General features: G+C 50.5%; 1 protein-coding gene across 6 annotated transcripts in view; it reads right to left on the bottom strand.

Annotated features, from left to right (window-relative positions):
- Positions 1-13,775, bottom strand: part of CYRIA (CYFIP related Rac1 interactor A) — a 105,603-nt gene extending 91,828 nt beyond the window's left edge. For 3 of the 6 annotated variants that reach the window (XM_080814334.1, XM_080814333.1, XM_080814332.1), the window contains exon 1: positions 13,660-13,744. The gene's annotated coding sequence lies outside the window, so the exon portion shown is untranslated. Of the gene's footprint in view, positions 1-13,659 lie in introns of all 6 variants that reach the window. The other 3 variants (XM_080814336.1, XM_080814335.1, XM_080814331.1) reach the window with 2 other exon arrangements.
- Positions 13,776-14,424: the final 649 nt, after the last annotated feature.

The raw sequence follows: 14,424 nt of genomic DNA, 5'->3' as shown, positions 1-14,424 counted from the left end.
GCTTCTCCCTCCCCGACTTCCCCTTGCTTGTGTTCCCTCTCTCCCTGTGTCTCTCTCTGTCAAGTAAATAAATAGAATCTTAGAAAAAAAAAAAAAAAAGGAAAGACAATCACAGGCCAGCCCTAGACTGTCATCCCAACATCTCTGTTTACCCCTGCCCACCTCTGTACTCAGCGACAAGCCCTGGTCTCCCGGTTGGTCCTTCAACGGGCTGGGTACACCGACCCTGCCTGCCCTCTTTCTGGACCACGCCTTCCCTAGCAGGGTACACGGCTCATTCTCTCACTTCCCGGACACCTTCCTTCATCCTCACCTTTCACGGGGACTTCTGTGACCACCCAACGTCAAGTAGCAACCCTCCCCCCACTCACCCCTCCCTCTGTCCACCTTCTCTGCTTCAGTCTTCTGCAGGGAACACAGGACATCTAACACAGCCCACATTTTACTTGCTCACGTGTTTATGGCGCATCTTTCCGCAGTGGAACAGAGTCTCATGGGGGCAAGGAGCTTTTTTGCCTGCTTCACTGCTGAATCTCCAGAAGTTGACACCGAGGAGAAATGCCCAGCTCACTGCGAATGCCCCATAAATATTTGTTGAGTAAGTGGATGGATGGATGGATGGATGGGCGGATGGATGGACGGATGGATTTGGCAGGAGTTGGGGGATATATCCAGGAGAGGGTAACACCAGAACCGAAACTCAACGGATATTTTTTTTTTTTAAGATTTTATTTATTTATTTGAGAGAGAGAGTGCGAGAGAGCACAAGCAGGGGAGGGGCAAAGGGAGAGGGAAGAACAGGCTCCCCGCTGAGCAGGGAGTCCTATGTGGGATTCAATCCCAGAACCCTGGGATCACGACCTGAGCTGAAGACAGATGCTTAACCGACAGAGCCACCCAGGCATCCTCAAAGGATCTTTTGGGTAAATAAAATGCACCTCAGATGAGATTGAGGCTTCTCAAGGTGTCAGAAGCAGCGCAGAGGATCACAGGGTGAGGGAGAGAAAACTGAACGGGGAGAAATCACAGAGGGAGACAAACCATGAGAGACTCTTGACTCTGGGAAACAAACTGAAGGTTGCTGGAGAGGGGGTGGGGGGGGGATGGGGTAGCTGGGTGATGGGCCTTAAGAAAGGCACGTGATGTGATGGGCACTGGATGTCATCTGCAACTGATAAATGATCAAACATCTGAGACTAGTGATGTACTATATGTCAGCTAATTGAATTTAAATAAAAAAATTTTTAAAATCATTTTGGAAAAAGAATGCCGAGCCCACGTGTGATCTTGGGTACATCATGTTACTGCTTTCTCCTCTGTAATATGAAGCTAATGCATAATGTTGGCAAGTCTATGATGAGCAATGAAACTGAAAGAGGAGTTCAGACTAACTAAAATGAGCTAGGGACGGTGCAGGCTAACGCAAGATGGGGAAAGACGAGAGGAACCATGCCTTTCTCCGCAACCACCAAATTAGGTTCCAACCGCGGCCGACAGAGGCTGAGGAAGCCAGGCACAACGCGGGTGTGAGCAGGGTGGGTCAGCTGAACTTGGTCTTGCAGTTTAACAAGGGATGCCTCCGTCCCAAGCCAAAAGCAAAATCCCAAGCACGCTCTAGAACTACATTCTAAGTTGTTCATTCACAGAGCAAACCATCCCCTTTTCATATGGTATTTGCCTTTATGTACATCATTGCATCTGAGTCTGAATTTCGCGCTCTGTAAGATAAAGTCCACATCTTTTCCTACTAAAGGACACAGAAAAGCTTCTAGAGGAGTGTCTACTACTTTGGAAGTGCATAGTAAAAGTTTGTTATATGGAAATACAGTGACTGCATGAAGTTTACATTACAGCAGGGAGAGCCATGGGACTCCATTCTGGAAAAAGGCAGCGCACTCCAACTCAGATTGTATTTTCTGAGGCTTAAGGAGAGTCATGACAGGAAAAAAAAAAAAGATCGTATTTTCCTAAAAAATAAGACTGTGGCCTGGAAGCAGTGAATTATGTGGTGTGGGTAAGTGTGAGATTTTGAGAGCCGGGCAGTTTGGAGTCAAAATTCTGGGGCCCCGTTTTCAGTCCTATGTCTCAAAGCAAGTTTGTAAAATTCTCTTGACATCCTTGCCTTTATCTTCAAAAGAGAAATCAACAGATCTGCCTTGCAAGGTTGTCTATAGGGTGAGAAATGCACATAGACAGCCTAGTAAAATAGAATTAATAGGTGCTCTATGTGCACTGAAGGGCATAACTCATTGGTACTAATATAACTGAACATTTGAGTGGGCTTTGAAAAACGAGGGGCCCTGCTGGTCCTGGGTCATAAAAATAATTCATGTGCATATACCATAAAATATCAAAAACACCATCGCTATTTCTGTTTCTATGAGCTACTCAAAGTATTTCCTGAACTTGAGGTTGAGCAGATAAATTTGTACAACCCACAATCTCGCTAGCAGGTTAGCGAGTGAATGATATAAAAAAGGGAGGAGGAGATAGCATCTTGACACAGTGCCTTAAAAGGAGGACAAAATAGGAAATGTGCATGTAACACTTCATTCACTCAAGCACGCACTTACGGGCTCGCTCCCGGGCACGAGGGAGGAAAGCCCGCATGTGGATGGACCCTATGAGGAGGGAGGCCACCACCACAGAGAGACCGGAGCCAGGCTTTCCTTCTCCATTTCCCGGAGAGCCTTGGGTCCAGAGTCGGGGGCCAGGATTCCCTCTTTGACCCCAGGAATTGCTTTACTCTTCACCTAGTGAAACTCACTTATTAGTCAGTGACCGGGATCTAGAGAGGGAGGATGATTGCAGAAAGTTAGTGAGTCAGTGGCAGACCTCAACTCCTTGGGGACTCCCCAGGCCCTGCTCCCTCCATATCCTGCGAGGTCTTCCGGCTCCTTGGAAGCTTAGGAAGCTAAACTGAGCCAGGATCCCTAGCTCCCTACTTCAGTTCCTTCTGCCCTCTCCCCTCCAGGCTCCCGACTCCACTTAGCTTGCATGAGAGGACCCGAGTACCCAAGGTTCCTGGGACAGAGGCAGCTGCCACAGTTTTCCTTCTGGGTTTCTCTTTTTCCTTCTCTTGCCTTTCTCCTTCATCATCTTTTCCTATGTCCCCCAACGGGCTGTTAAACAAAACTGAGTAGTTCCCTCGTCCTTTACTTTTGAAACCTTATATTTGGGTTTTCTTTCATTTATTTTATTTTAAAGTAATAAGCTCAAAGGATTTGAGTATTTTCAAGTACGTCTAGAATAAGACTTGACAGAGTTCTGTGCTTCCCAAGCAAAAGGATGAGCTATTTCCCCCTAAGAAACATAATGTAGTTGCTTCCTGCCAGGGAAGCCCAGAATTGCCGATCTCAGGGGTCACTGGTCCTTGAAACACAAAGGTTCCTTAGCCCTGGGGAAGCACATCAGTGGTCAGTCCCCCAGTGAGCTACACAGAAACCAGGGCTCAGGTCGAGGTGAGCCTTGTTCAGAGTACACCCAGCAGGGCTCGGGTCTTGGCAGCGCCTCCCAAAATCTGAAAGGACTCCCTAACACATGCATTGGAAGTGCATGTGCGCACGCGTGCGTGCACACACACACACACACACGAGTCCAGGCCTCTCTAACTTGTAAGCACCAGCCATTCCCAGAAATACCCCCACCTCAGCATGCCCTAGTGTCTACCCTCTTTCCCGCTCCCCAGTGGCTCCCAAAGTCTCTGCGAACAAAAAGACTTCAGGATCCCAAAATTGGAGGTCACGTCTCCACTGTGGAAAACCCCTGTCCACAGTCAGGCCCCTGGTTCCTAACATGAGATCCCGGGAGGTGGGATGACCAGGGTGGGAGCTCAGGGAGAGGCAGATCTACTGCCTTCTCCCACAGTTAGGTCCGGGAGGACAGGGGAAATGTTCACCCTGGCAAAAGCCAGAATTATGATACCTGAAGTGTAAACTTAAAAGGCAAAGAAATAAAGAAGGAGAGAGAGAGAGAGAGAGAGAATGAGATTCATCCCCAAAGCCCTTTCCCTCCAGGTTCTATAACCCATGCTTAGCTCGTGAAGGCACACTCTTCCATATCCCTGGGAAGAGCTTCCTGGTCCCAAGGTCTACAAGAGGGAACTTTCACGCTCCTTCCTGACTTCTCAGCAACGCTGAGCCTTGGCCTCAACAACTACCCCAGGCAAGAGAGCAGCCGCGGGGAAGGCCACCTCCAGCAGGGACCCGGTCACCTGCAACGTTTGCGGGAGCATCACTGAGCCCTGGCTGGGCAACACTTCAGGGCCTAGAGCCCCAGTGGATCCCACACAAACCAGTCCCAAGGAATCAGAAGGTTGTGCTGTGAGAAGGATCAGCCCGAGGAAACCGATGCAGAGTGCGGGGAAGCCTCTTGGCCTCCCTCTCCGGTCCACATGGAGGCCGGACGGAAGCTACCAGAACATGGTCAGCAAGCCGGCCGCTGAGCTCTTTTCACTCTCTTGGGGGCCCCCACCTCCACTCCCAACCTCTCAGAGAGGATGAAAGACTTAATTGACTTAGAAACCAAGTTCCTAGGGCCCGGAGAAGGGAAGCAACAGCCCAAGCTGAACGGCCAAGTCAAGAGCAGACCCGAGATAAGAAGCAAGACCTTCTCACGCTCGGCCGGCCGCTTTCACTTCCCCCGGCTCACTCTTCAGGACCTGGTTCCTCCTCACGTGGCTACAACGATGAGTAAGATTTAAAAATTCCCTTCTACCTTCCTCCACAGGCCAAGGATGACATTGGACTGTAAGCCACACCAGACCAAAAATTCCCAGCTTATTTTTAGTTCTATGGAATTTTCTAAAAAATCACTTCGTCTCCATGAAACGTTGAAACCGATGCTTTAAAAGGTTTTGTTGTTGTTGTTGCTGTTGTTGTTTTGGGTCCGTGCCAAGGATGGCCATTTAATATTTTTTGCCTATTACAGTGGATCCTTGAATAACACAGGTTTGAACCATGTGGGTCCCTTATACTTGGATTTTTTTTTTAACAATTGCAGTATAGAACTATAAATATATTTCCTCTTCCTTATGATTTTCTCAACTTTTTCTTTTCTCTAGCTTCCTTTATTGTACGAATATAGCATGTAATACCTATCACGTACAAAATAGGCATTAAGGTTTCGGATGAGGAATGAATAAACCAAGTCCCCATACCAGCTGGTACCAAAAGTAGGATGCTCAAGGGCCCACTCATATCTTCCCAAGCCCCCAACCCAAGGGAGGCTGTGTGTTCTTATGGGCTTTTGAAGAAGAAGCCCACGAACACTTCTTTGAAATCTCTTCCCTATATGTACTTCCAAATTCAGAATCTTTCAGATTTTAAAGATTTTATTTATTTACTTGATAAACAGAGATCACAAGTAGGCAGAGAGGCAAGAAGAGACAGAGGAGGAAGCAGCCTCCCCACGGAGCAGAGAGCCCGATGTGGGTCTTGATCCCAGGACCCTGGGATCATGACCTGAGCCGAAGGCAGAGGCTTTAACTCACTGAGCCACCCAGGTGCCCCAGAATCTTTCAGATTTTAAAAAACAATAACATAGTGCATGTATTATGTATACCCTGGGTAGGGTGGGGGGCACTCAACCATCTGATGAAAGCTTACCCACCTAGAGCGGTATAAATAAAAACTACCCATAGTCTCAGGTATGATCAGGCCAGCTTTTGCTTCCAAATGAGCCATGAGAGATAAAACTTTAACTTTTCAGGGGCGCCTGGGTGGCTCAGTGGGTTAAAGCCTCTGCCTTCGGCTCAGGTCATGATCCCAGGGTCCTGGGATCGAGCCCCACATTGGGCTCTCTGCTCAGCAGGGAGCCTGCTTCCTCCTCTCTCTCTGCCTGCCTCTCTGCCTACTTCTGATCTCTGCCTGTCAAATAAATAAATAAAATCTTTAAAAAAAAAAAAACTTTAACTTTTCAGATGATTTTGGATTTTGGACTTGCAAAAAGGGGAATGTCAGAAAACAGCTTATAAACTCATTTTTCTGTCTGAAGGCACTTAAGGGCCCAGATTTGAAACCTCAACATTCTAGGAAGAAAACACACACACACACACACACACAAAGAAAGAGACTTAGGGTGACTTACAGAGTAAGTACAACCCTTGTACTACACTCCAGCAAACACTACAGCCAGCTTCAATTCAAGTATAAAATGAAGGCTCCCAGCTAGAAGCATCAACCCAGAGGAGTGGATTCGGGGGATTTGTTGGGGGCAATTCAGGAATGTATCTCTAAAGGCAAAGAGAAGCCCCAGGTCATTTTCTACCCCAAACAACAAATAAAGAGGAGCCTAAAGGAAGTAGCAAAAAATTCTCAAATTTTCTTCGACGAGCAGGCACAAAAGGGAGACTGACATAGGTTTTTAATTAATTTGTCCTTTACAATATTCCTGAGACACGAGTATCATTAACTTCAGCTCATAAATTACAAACCTTAACAAGCCTGAGGAATTTGCCGAGGGGAAGAGCCAGGATTTCAACCCAGGTTTGCTTGCTCTCTCTGTAGCCCTGGGATATTCTCCCAGAACTTCTAGATGCATGTCTCACCTCCAGACCTCTCAAAGAGCTGTAGCCCCGTCACAGCTTCCGCGAAGCTGAATTCTTGTGCTAGCCTTGGAAAAGCCTTTGATATTGGCTCCCCAATCTATCTGTCTCTTTCTCTTGACTTTGGTTTTTGTACAGTAGAGGAAGTGGACCAAAGGTGTTGTTCCAGTCGAGGACAGGCAAGTCTGTCATTCTGCAACTGAGCCCACAGTTCTCTCGTGTTCCCATGACCTCCAGCTGTCGCAGGGAGAGGTCTGAAAAATAAGTTCTGCACAGCCTGCCTCAACTGGGTGGGTTCCACAGCTCAGCAAGGCCATATGCCGCACACACCAGAGGCTCAGCTCATTCCTGCTGGATGGCGTTCTCTGATGAAGTGGGCTGAGCAAAGGACACCGTCCAAGGACATCAGTCTGATGCAGAGATACGGTCCCAGGGAAGCCTGAAAATACAGCTCTATTTTCTTCTCCTCCTCCTCCTCCTCCTCCTCCCCCTCCCCCCCTTCTTCTTCTTCTTCTTTTCAATTTCAAGGTAAGGAAGCACATCTAGCTCTCTGAGATGAGGATTTTAGCCAAGACCCACGCTTATTAATTGCACGCTCCTCACACACGCACGGCTCTCATCTCTCGTGTGGGTGACAGAGAGAGACCAGGCTTTGCAGCACACAGATGTGGCTTCGGCCGTCAGCCTACAACCTTCCTTAATGAGGTGACTTTATGCAAAGCTCCTTCTTAACACCCCTGCATTTCTGTTTCCCCATCCAGAATGGGGATATCCGTTTCAAAAGTTCTTCAGAAGACTGCTGAAAGTGATCCGAAATGCTCATGATTGCTGCGGACAATAATTTCCATGCCTCGGAAGGTGCGAGGGCCCATGTTGGACCGAGAGGACTACGAGCCTCAGACAGATGAGAAGTTGCTCGCCTCCCAGCCACAGCACTCTGTCACCCTAGTCTGGGCAACTGGGACCCAGTCCCGTGGTTGCTTCTGGAAGGGCCTGTGTTCGGTTGTCAGTGGGAAAGATGGGACTTGATGCAGTGCTGAGAGAGTTGTGTGTTCGTCATTGTTCCTCACAATCCTAAAATGATTGTGCATTTTCATTTATTCTAAAGCCCGGGGATTATCAAACCAAATGATTTTTTTTAAAAGGACATTAACTTAAAGCAACTGCGGTAGCCAAGACATCTGTGAAGCCAAGCCCCCCATATCCATGTCAGCAGAGACCCCGGGAAGTGGGAGTAAGCTGGTGACTCCTCCCCGCCCCTGCTGAGCTCCTGCATTCCTTTTGTCTCTCCCTGTTGTCATTGGCCTTGACTTCCACTCATTTATCTGACGCTCAATCAGAATGGCGGTTCCCTTTCTGGGAAGGAGAGCAAGGTTTCTCTGCTCTTTGAGAAAATTATTTGAAAATGCCCTTGGCTCTCCCCATCCCCAGCTTGGCCTTGGCGGCCCCCCTGACTAAGGCTGCCAGGTTTGCCCCTTCCCCTGTCACTCAGGAAAAGGGGGTCCCGGGCGTATTGGAATCATCAGGCTCGATGCAGAAGGACCCTTTGAAGCCCTCGAATCCAACCTTCCTGTTTCCCCGACAGAGAAACTGACCCAGGCAGCGAGGAGCAGGGCTGAGAGCCACGCCCAGGTCATCCGCTGTCCCAGCCACGTGTTTTCGTCCTCTCCCTGCAACGCGTCAGGTGTAATTCAGGGGCTCCACAAATAACACAATAATAACTCTCACTGCGTTGCAGCAAGAGTCGAAATGATTACATTTCCCTCTTTTTCTGGCACACGGCACTCTGTAGGACAAATGACAAGGGTCCACTTAGGTATGGGGCTTCTCCTCTGCCTCGCCCGAGATGACAGCTGGCTGCGGGCAGGGACGTCGCCCTCTTGATCACTGTACCCTACCTACCACAGCACAGGGCAAGAACCTACCCCATACATATTTGTTAAATGAATGAATGATCTCATTTTAATGCTTGATCCACCATAAAACTGCAATTCTTTGGGGGCAGACCATTTCCCCAGTTTCATTTTAAAGATCTAATTATCTACACCATACAGAATTGTTATTAGAAAGTGAAGTCATTAAATAAGCAGACACCAGACTCGGGTCCTGAGATAATTGCAAATAGAAGCACATCTGTCTGCAGCACTAAGCTGGACCCAGGAAGCCCATTGCTGGGCGAACAGGGCACCCATTTTCAGCACTTGGATTCACTGGGACAACGGCTTCCTAACCGGGGAAATCAGGCTTCTAAATTACCTGAGAAAGGCCAGGAGTGAGCAATTTTGCAATCCCTTTTCAGTACCTCCATCTTCCTAGACATGGGTTATGATGCCAGCCTGCATCCAAATCACCCTCCCTTTTAAAAGCCATCCACCCACATTTCCTGACCTTGTTGGTTTGGTCCATATATATTCCCTGGACATACCTGTCATGCTTTCCATTCGTATGTTCAGTTATAAAATCAGTTCAATTTATTTCAATGACAAACCAGCAATCCATTCTTAAGCAAAGGAAGCTACTTCTAGCATCATCGAACATTTTCTCTTAACTCAGACATATCAGACTCCTCCTCCATTCATCACTTCTAGGACTGAGGCCTTAGCCAACCACACAAAGCTTTGTTAATGCTACGCTGAGAGCAAAACTCTTATTAAAAGTCTCTAAATATTTACTACGAGTCTAAGTTACTGACCAGTTCCACTCCCATTGAAATCTGCTCTCTTTCTCCAAACACAATTATTTTAGGTCACTGACACACCAGCCAAGGAAATGACAAGACTGTATACTATGGCGGAAAGTGCAAGCAGGCCACAGTTTTAAATTCTGGCCCTGTCCCTTACTAGCTGATAGACTCTGCCAGTTACCTTGCCTTTCCCGCTTTCCCTAACTATAGAAAAGGGGACGAGAATACTAATGTCACAGAGTTCTGGTGATGATTTGAGAGAAATGTAACATGGTTCATGTTACAATGTAACATGGTACATGTTACAATGTAACATGGTAACTTCAAAAAAAAGAAGCTAAACACGCCCAGTATAAAACCTATGAAACATTCATTTTCAAGTGTTCTCTGACAAAGGAGCCAAGAGTACACAATGGAGAAAGGACAGTCTCCTCAACAAATGGTGTTGGGAAAACTGAACAGCCACATGCAAAAGAATGAAACCAGACCATGACCTTGTACTGTACATGAAAATGAACATGAAATAGATTAAAACCTTGCAAGTAAGATCTGAAACCATAAATGGCCTAGAACATACAGGCGATAAGTTCCCTGACACTGGTCGGACAATGAATTTTTGGATTTGACAACAAAATCAAAGGCAAAGAAGCAAATTACAGTATTTTCACAGATAGTGACATATTCTTGAACTCAGAGTGTTTTTTTGGCCATTTCAAATTCATTCCTCTTTGAGAAAACAAAGTTGGTGATTTGCGTAAACTCACGGTGTTTGGAGCATAGTTTATCTGTTGAGAGATATCTCGCCGACTAACCAGCAGTTGAGGAACTGGAGTATGGGCAATTTTTAACCTTTCCAGATAATGAATAGATCTCTGAAGGCCAGATTAGTCCAAAGAGCTCCCCTCCTCTGTTCTAAGAGGACCCAGAGGCCCAGTAACTGAGAACTCTTTTCTAATCAATGAAAGTAAATAATGGCAAGTCTACTGTGAGGTAGGCACCATGCCAGATGCCATAAAGACATGAGATCATCTCCTTCCTAGAAGGCAAGTATCAGTATCACCATTTTACAGGTACGAAAACTGAGGCTCAGAGGGGTCAGGTAGTCCTGCAGGATCCCACAGCTGGGGCACAGCAGCAGCAGGGTCCGGATTCATAGCTGACTCCACAATCTGCTTCTTTCCCATCACCTTCTTTCCCATCTGCACTGTCAGGTAAATCACGCAGCCTCTGAGAAAGGATCACGAGCAGGATGAAGTAGGAACCAGAGGATACTATGGGTCGATGAGTCGAAACTCAGCAAGGAAGGCGGGACTGGTTCCCGGCCGTGGGCCTCTGCTGTTCCTGCTCACCAGCCAAGGGAGGGGTCTGGAACAATCACCCCATCGCTGTGTGGGGTGGACTCGGGCTCCCCAAGTGGGCAGTGGTAAGACAAATAAATTGTAGCCACCAAGCACAAGATGCCTGATTCAACATTGATGGGTGACCTAGTCAAGTTGTCCGGGGCCCCACCTCGCCCTGACTTCTCCTTCATCGCACCACCCCTCTGACGTGTCATAAGGATCTCTTTCTATGTCCGACTTCATTCTTTGGGAAGAGGAATAATGGACAGGGTTTTAAATGCGCAGTTCCCAAAACTGTATTTGGTTCAGAGTAGATGCTCACTGAAGGCCGAGTGCATGGAAGGAAGTGAATTCAACATCAGGGCTGGACAAGATGACTTCAGACAATGCCTCCCAACCCTGAGATATCACGGCTTCATGATTCCTAGACCAGCTTTGCATCTCCAGGCAATAGTTCAGGGTCTCTTCAACACTGAGATTTCCCAATGGGATGAGGGCATTAGAGGTGCCTCAGGGCTTCAACCCTTCAAAACACCCCCTACAGGCTACTCCTTGCCATCCTTCAGGAACAAGCAAATGCGGCTATTGGAACAGATGCTGTCAAACTCGTTTTAAAGGCTGTAAACTGAGGCCCATAGGAGTGAACCGACTTCTCCAGGGCCAACATTTGACAAGGAGGCTGCTGATTCCCTAGTCTTTTCATGTTACCAAGCCTGGAGCACAGATAGGCAAAGCGGAGGGAGGGGGGTGGGGGCAGGGCAGTGGGAAAGAAGAAAGTATGCAAAAAAGCGAAATAAAAGGAAACAGAGGGGGCAGCTTCTCTGGAGAGTGTCACTGACAGCTGACAGTCGGTGACCTATAGCCCTGGCCAACTCTGAACTCCTCACTCTGGGCTGGCTGGGATGTGGGTGGGGGTGGGGGTTAACTGGGCTCTCAGTGCCCCTGACTTACCCAGCATCTAGGCCCTGAGAGCAAAAGCAAACTGAATGCTTCTTGGTGCTGAGTAAAAAAACAGGAAGTGACAAGTGGCTTCACTCTCCTCTCAACTTGGGTCTCCAACAGTTGGGGTCAAGGGTGCAGCAAAGACCTGACAGGCAGTTCCCTGGCAGCTTGCCACTGTGGGAGTCAGTGGCACCCCCAGAACAAGGGGTTTAGGGGGCCCCGTTGTCCCGGGAGGACCAACCAGGAAGCCTACAGGGTGGGAGGTCAGGGACATGGGCCTTTGGGGCCAGCTCCATTTCTGTTCCATTCGTTGAACAAAAACTGAGCTCTGACTACATACTAAATCCAGTGTGACCTGAGGGAAATGGCTCACTCTGAGCTTGGTTTTGTCATCTGCAAAGTGGGGACAGCCCCGAGCCCACAGGGCTGTCATGAACATCAGTGAGCTCCTTCACTACACATGGAGTCTATTATTAGCACGCAGGCAGGATGGGAGGCATGGTGTGCCTGAGACGGAGGCGCTGCCCGCTTCCCAGAGCTGGAGGCAGGAGGGAGTGTGGGCAGGTCTGTCCCCACCTCTCTCCCCTCGCAGGAGCCCGGGGCCAGAAGGAGGTGAAGTTCTGCCAGCCCCCAGCCTGGGCCCAGTGCCCATGTTTATGACTGTTTATTTCAGAGCAAGTAGAAAGGAGAAATTAGAGTCATAAAAGACAGGACAACAGACCAATAAAAACCAGCTCCCAGAAGAGTCAGAAGGAGGAAGAGAGGCAAAACTGTCACCATAGCAACACAAGACAGTCAGAAGCACGCAGGAAAAACAGCCCCTGCTCTGCCTCCTCTCGTCACAGCAAAGCGAGCCTGGGACCCCACTCGGGGCTCAGGAAAGCGCAGACCCACCCCAAAGCCCTAGTCCCCAGGCCCAGATGCTCAGCCTGACCTGGCTAGCAGCCACCCTCCTCTTGGTGGCCCTTCATTGCAGCACAGGTCCCAGCCTTTCCCGGTCCCAGCCCAGCTTGCTGTGCCCTGGGGACTCAATGCAATGCAGATGGCCCAGGCCCTATCCAGAGGGACAGCGATAGTGAAAGATGGGAAAAGTTTCCAACAGAGTAAGGCAGGAGGGCCACAGAGCTGTGGGGGCGATGGAGGTCCCAAACACCTGCCCCTGGAGTCCCTGGGGCACAAGCAGGGAAACAAGGACATGGGAGAGGAGACCAGGCCCTGAAGGGTGGCCTGTCACTGCACGACTCTACACACCCAACACAGTGGCTGGGGGAATTCCTAGGATCTGGGGGTGGACTCAGCAAATACCCCCGGAGGTCTTAAATGACAAAGGTCTTGGTTCTGGTCCCTAGGAACACTGGCCAGCAAGTCAGGACAGCTTGAAGAAGGATCCCGGAACCCACTGGCCCATTTTGACAGAGGCTTCTTAGTCTTTTGGCTGGCAGGCAAGACAGGTGTCTCCACCAAAGAGCACGGCTGGCCTGGGACCAGCCTTTTGGGAAGTGGGTCAAATTGTTCCCAAAGCGCAAGATCTGTAAAGTCCCTTTTGCCAGACTGGGATTCTCAGGAGGAGGAAGGTGATAGGGCCAGGAGGCCCGGGTCCTAGACACAGCAGTGCGCTGACTGGCTAAGAACATCTAGGGCAGGTGGCTGCAGAAGGGTCCAGGTGTGCAGGCACTGGGGGCAGGCGGGTGGGGGTCATCCTTGCGTCTGGCGCTCTAGAGAGAGGCGGGGAGCCTGGGCCTCTGGTGGTGGGAAGGGGGAAGCAGAAGGTTGGGGTGTCCTGGAAGAATGGCTTTGGAGCTGAAGATACCTGGCTGGGGGCGGGGAAACCGGGGGGGCCGGGGGACCGAGTGACTGAGGGGTGACGGGGGTGACCTGTAACACAATCGGGAAGCAGTCCTGGGGAGCGGGGCAACCGGCGCACAGACGGACATCTGGACGGCGATCACAGGAGAAGGGCTGAAGGACTGGGTCCTCCGCTCTTCGTCCCTCCCTCACTCCGTCCCTCCCTCCCTCCCCTGAAGGCTGCAGGGGCATCGGGAGCTGGGGAAGGATGGCAGGGTTCTCCCCGGCGCCCTCCGAGCCCCCTTCCCTGCCGAACCCCACCCGCGCTCCCCGCCGCACCCCCGCCGCGTCCGCGCTGCGCTCACCCGGGGTCGCCGCCGCCCTGCTCGGCCGCGCGTCCGCCGCTGCCCCAGCTGCCGCCGCTGTGGACGCCTCTCCCGCGGCCGCCGCAGCCTGCGAGACGGCCCCGGAGCCCCGCCCCGGCCCGCCCCGCCCCGGCCCGCCCCCAGCCCGGCCCGCTGCGGCCGCCCCGCCCCGCCCCGGCCCGCCCCGGCCCGCCCCGGCCCCCGGGGCTCCCCACCCGCGCTGGCACCCGCCTAGCCCCACACGCGCGCGGAGACCCCTTCCCCGCCCCCGGGAGTGGTGCCGGCCGCCTCCGCACACGGTAGCCCCGGCCTTCTTTCGGCCTTGGCCACTTGGCATTGGCCTCCGCGAGCAAGCCGGGGCCAGCCCTTGCTGCTTCTACACACGGAATTCCTTCATACCCATTATTCCCTCATACCCATTATTCCCTCCAAGAAAACCGGAGAAGGGCCTTGCAATCAACCCCGAGACGCGCACGCCCACCCTCAATTTAGTGCCCGCGCCCCCCGCCAGACCGCCCTAACCTCTTCCCACCCTTTCACGTTGCTTTGGGTTCTGAAGCCACCTTCCTCCCTGTCCTTCCGTGTTCATACTTTGAACAGATTCCCAGCCTTGGGGGCTGCAGGGATCCGATGGGACCACCAAAAGTCTTTCAAATGCTCGAATCCAAATAACGTAACTACTCTAAAGAGTAAGGCTGCAAAAACACTTTAAAAAATTCTGTGATGCCAGGAGAGTGTAGGAGATTAGGGAGTGTCACTGTCATG

Source organism: Martes martes (genome assembly GCF_963455335.1).
Source record: "Martes martes genome assembly, chromosome: 9".
Lineage (NCBI taxonomy): Eukaryota > Metazoa > Chordata > Mammalia > Carnivora > Mustelidae > Martes > Martes martes.
Note: the sequence above shows the minus strand (reverse complement) of the source record. Positions and strands in the feature narration are given on the sequence as shown.